This window comes from Asparagus officinalis, unplaced genomic scaffold (assembly GCF_001876935.1).
Source record: "Asparagus officinalis unplaced genomic scaffold, Aspof.V1 AsparagusV1_Un576, whole genome shotgun sequence".
Taxonomy (NCBI): Eukaryota; Viridiplantae; Streptophyta; class Magnoliopsida; order Asparagales; family Asparagaceae; genus Asparagus; species Asparagus officinalis.
Genome location: NW_017972839.1, coordinates 1 through 5,458, shown reverse-complemented (window position 1 = coordinate 5,458; position 5,458 = coordinate 1). Strand labels below are relative to the sequence as shown.

Genomic DNA, 5,458 nt, shown 5'->3' with positions numbered 1-5,458 from the left:
TCAGTCAGTTTGGCAATCTATTGCATATAGCACATCACTGAAAAAGAAGGAATAATAGCAGGTCGTGATGTTCCACTGATTTAACTGTCAGTAATGTGGAATGATGTGTTACCCTCTGCTGTTTTTTATTTCTTCTGCTCGCTTAATTTTTTTTTAAATTGTTAGGGACTTTAATGGAGCCGACATAATGGAGAGCCTCGAGATATGGTGTTTTTCCTGAGAATGATGAGGATCTGAAGTTGATCGCGCTGCAGGTGCTTCCTTGAACTCGAAAATATTCAAGTGTATGCAAGTACACGATATAACTCGCATGAAAAGAAGTATATCTTTCTAATCAAGTGAGATGGTGAGGTAAGTCATCCTATGATTAATATTTTAGCTTCTGAGCTGTGTGAAAGTGCATCGCTTGCGTCTTTGTATGATTTGCTTCAAAATTAAGTGATTTGCTGCCATCAAAATGTGTTTGTACTGGACCTTGATTCTCATTATAGGCTTTACAAAAGCTATATACATCATGAAACCTTATCATTTTAATTGCAAAAGTGGAAGAGATGCTTATGTAGATTCCACAAGAAGCTAATGTATTGGAAAAGAGGAGAGCAAAACGAAAAGTGAGCTATCACTAGTGGAAATTGGGGTTTCCTTGACGGCAACATCGCTGACAGGGTATTCCCGTCAGCGTTGTTTTTATCGCTGACGGGAAATCCCATCGGCGATGTTCCCGTCAGGGTGTCTTCATTCCCGTCAGCGATGAAAATATCACTGACGGGCTGTAAACATCGCTGACGGGAACCCCGTCAGCGATGTCTGCTTTATAAATCTCACTGACGAAATATTTTTCCACAGATCGAAACCCTAATTTCTTCGCCGCCGCGCGCCCTCGTTCCCCTCTCTCAGCTCAGCCACTCGCCGCCGGCGAACACCGCACTCTCGCGGCCAGCCTAGCCCGCGCCATCACCTTCCCCTCCCCCTCTTCGACTCCACCATCCGTGGCCCCGATCAAGCTCACCGACGACCTTGGAGCTCGCCGCCGCACCGCCCCGTCGCCGACTCGAACAGTGGGCGCCTGAGCTCTCTCGTCTCCTCACCCGTCAGCAGCGTATGATTCCTTTGATTTTTTTTATTTTTTTTTTGATTTTAGGTTTTGTTGTTTTTACTAATTTGAGATCTGATTTCTTGGATTGTAGCGCAGGAGGTCTAAGTGAGTCTTACGTTTTGTTGGATTGCATTGCAGGAGATCCAAGCGGTAATTTTTGGTCATTGTCGCATTTTTGTGTATAGAATTATACATAATTAGTTGTAAAACGAATAATTAGTTGTAAAATGACCAAGCTGGCTGATATTTACAAATAGCTGTAATCTAGTTGAGTCTCATTTTATTTGTAAAGTTTAACATACAAACTTAAACAAAATTAAGCATATGCTGTAATAAAGTGGTTATATAGCATGACAGTTTTTAGTCTAAAGTGCAATCACTACTAAATTTTTTTTTGTATGAAGTTCATCTCTAAATTGGTTCAGAGATAGTGCTATTCTGAGAGAAAAGTTCATGAAGAAAACAAAATTAAGCATATGCTGTAATAAAGTGGTTATATAGCATGACAGTTTTTAGTCTAAAGTGCAATCGCTACTGAAATAATTTTTGTATGAAGTTCATCTCTAAATTGGTTCAGAGATAGCGCTATTCTGAAAGAAAAGTTCATGAAGAAAATAACGACATAAGTAACTTCGGTAACAGAATTTGACCTTACCTTAATTCCACCTTTCTGAGAGAAAAGTTCATTAAGAACAATAGTTATCAGAAAGTTACCACCTTAAGTTTGAACAATTATCAGATAACCTGCATCATATGATACAGTTGACCAGCTGCTAATTTACTCTCTAGGTCTTTATTCTTTTTTGGTTAATTTATTCTCTTGTGGGTAATTACAAGTTTTATTGTGTTATATATCATGATTTATTAATCGAAAGTCGTTACCCCTAGTTTCCCGTCTAATAATGTTGGATATGAATCTCTTCTGATATAAACTCACGTAATTCTACTTTAGGATGTGAAAATACTTTTTACAATTAAAGGGAATAACGTGATTTATGTTAGGAGCATGATATACATGCAATAATTATTAGATCTATCCGTGGAGGAGTCCCCTTCTCGTACAGGTTAGGAATACAGTAGTGTATCATCTATCTTTATATACTTTATACATTTTTATTCCTTAAAAATTTCGATAACACGTACCGCATTGTTCTCCGTGTACAATAAGCGTATGTTGTTTTGCGTATCGATCCATAATCGATCTATTATCGATGTATATACTTTATGCATTTTTATTCCTTAAAAATTTCGATAACACGTACCGCATTGTTCTCCGTGTACAAATAAGCGTATGTTGTTTTGCGTATCGATCCATAATCGATCTATTATCGATGATTAATACGCATTATAACATCCGCACAGTGTACTCGGAGAACTGCGGGTAGGTGCTGCCGAAATTTTCAAGAAATAAATACGCTTAAAGTATATAAAGGTAGTTGTAGACACTACTATATTCCTAATGGGATAGGTCCATTTCCTATGACAGCCGTTAAATTGTCTTATTTCAAATATGAGCGTTAGATTTTACTCCCACATAATTTATGTTCTGGTAATTTTCCCTCCGAGATTATTATAATTAAAATTTCCCTGATGTCGTGAAGAAAGTTAATATCATGCAACCTTTAATTTGATGCGTTACTAATAAAACTTAACATTACCTAATTATGCTTAATATCATACAGATCTATGATGATACATGACATTAAAGAAAGGCATATGAAGGAATTCCCTGCTTGGTTGAATAGTGAAGTAAGTATTGTTAAATTTAGCGATATTTGTATTTCATTGATAAAAAACTTAGAAATGTCTTGATTTAATAGTTTGCTTATTTTTGTATATATTTAGATCCAGGAACAACTTGTCCTTAATAATCAAATATCAGAAGAAGTGAAGGTTCACGCAAAGCGGCCTTACTATGCTGTAATTCAATATGGTGGGTATCGTGTTAACGGTTATAAATTTCACACAATGGAGGTTGATGATACGAAGGTCACCCAGAATAGTGATGTCATGGCTACCTCTTCACGGGAATGTTTCTCAAACAGAAGATATCAGAATCCAGTTGAAAATAATATGACATATTATGGAAGGTTGGAAGATGTGGTGGAGATATTCTACGGCTATGGTGGTCCAAATGAACATAAATACATTATGTTCATGATTCGTTGGTGTTTTACAAAGACTCAAAAGGATCCCTTTGGATTTACAATTGTCAATCTCGATAAAGAAATTGATAGTGATGAAAAATTCATGTTTGCATCTCAGGTGGGACAATGTTTCTATGTGAAAGATCCTACAGTTAAAGACGAGTGGGTTGTCTTGTACAAGGATTCTAGGGCTTATATTCAACCTTCCACGAATGAAGATGATGACGAGAGCTATATAAACAACTTCAATAAGCCAAATACAGCGATCGATGAATTCTCGTACCCTCAAAACGTAGTGTTTGAAACGGATGCTCCAACAACTCGGACAGACATTCCAAATATTATCACAGACATTAATAGGAGCTAAACAGCAATTATTTGTAATCGGGTCTTCATGTAACTTTTTTTAGTTTGCAAATTGTATAATAAAAACTTTAATATCACTACAATGTATCTCAATTACCTTTTGGACGATATAAATATGTAATATCTTATTTTGTATATTCAGCTTGCAAATGCCTACAAACTTGATGTGAAATGAAAAATTTAGTAACGCAACAATACATATTGTTTTTATTTTCGCCAAGCCAATTTGCATCTATGTAATAATAATTTGTATGTTTATTCAACTTGCAGATGTCTAAAAATATTAACAGGAGGTTATTCGAAGCTAACCCCAGTCGCCCGTCAGCGATAGTCCTTTCCTGACGGGACTATCGCTGACGGCGTATCCTTGACGGGACGCCGTCAGCGATACGTATCGCTGACGGGAAATGGGGCATCGCTGACGGGAATGCCCGTCAGCGATACATGATTTTTCACTAGTGTCTATACTTAAAGGAGGATCCAAATTTTAATATATTTGATGTACGGCAGCAATTAGGAAAATCCTTTTGACAAAATGTACTGATGTCAATGTGTTTTATCCTCCCATTCAAGAAAACATTCTTTCTAATTTTATAATCGCTGAGAATTAAGAAGTAGATAAATAATTAACAACAGAAAGTTACTTTTGATTAAACTAATATTATCAGCAACTAATTAGTAAAATACATTCGCTTAACCCAATAAAATCCAATGGCAAAAGCCATATTGTATGCGCATGCAAGCGCATATATCCGCTTTTACCCAGGCATGAAATCACATTTAATTCCGTATCCATGACGTGGAGCTTTTGTTTTCTCTAGCATTTCGTGGATCATGTACGCAAACCGTCGTCCCGCGTATATTGTTATATTTTATTTTTATGGAGCTACCCTTAAAATGTTAGTACCGTGCATCGTCTTCTTTTAGCAAAGCAATAAATTTCCTACCTCTTAACGTTTATTAAGTAAGGTGACAGCGGCCGAAACGGAGCAATTACTACTGTTATGAGGCGGCAACGTCAACGCCTTCTTGATTCTAGACCAAAATTATGGACCCACATTCTAGATATATGCATGCCATCTAGATTTTCACGCACGTGTAATGAGATCTAGCTAGAAATAGCGTCACGGCATCATGAAAATAAATAACGACGATGTGAAGGGCGCATAACAAATACCATTTCAAACGGTTATAGTATCCGTTTTGATTTCTTTGGTTTACATATGTTGGTCTTTACATCTTTCGAATACGTTATGGTTATTAATTTGATGAAGGTTTTTAACTAGGCGAAGATAAGGTTAGGCGTTCATTTGTCATATTCTGGTAAGATATAAGGCCATATATGATCGACTAATTTATAATAACATATTATAATAAGATATAAGGTCATACGACTAATTTATAATATGACACGTGTCATGCATTTTAAATGACACGTATCAAAATTTCGTGAATTTAGGAGAACCATCAATTTCTTATTATATATAAAGTAGTGTTATGATTATGAATTTTTTTAAATTATGGATAAAGCTGTAATTTGATTAGGATTATTAAATATTTGATTATTAGAAAATTTCAATTACGGATGATTTCGATTTGTTGAGAATTCTTAATTGGGCGAAGATAAATTTAGTTGTCCACCTGATATTTTCTTATGGAATAGAAGGACACATATTTACTTTTTAATTAATACATGTTTACTTTTTAATTAATACATGTCATACGTTTACGTAACACACGTAAGTTTTTGTGACTTTCGGACGATCACCCATTTCGAGGGAATTGCAACCTTGCTTATTTGTGCATTCATATATTAACCGGGTCGTGTTTTCCTCTTTTGCGATTTTGG

The 5,458-nt window shown here is 35.8% G+C and overlaps 1 long non-coding RNA gene across 1 annotated transcript; it reads left to right on the top strand.

Annotated features, from left to right (window-relative positions):
- Nucleotides 1-785: 785 nt before the first annotated feature.
- On the top strand, nucleotides 786-3,923 carry LOC109827952. The gene is made up of 3 exons (XR_002243544.1): nucleotides 786-1,099; nucleotides 1,188-1,246; nucleotides 3,880-3,923. It is a non-coding gene; the product is annotated as an uncharacterized LOC109827952 (long non-coding RNA).
- The last annotated feature ends 1,535 nt before the right edge of the window (nucleotides 3,924-5,458 follow it).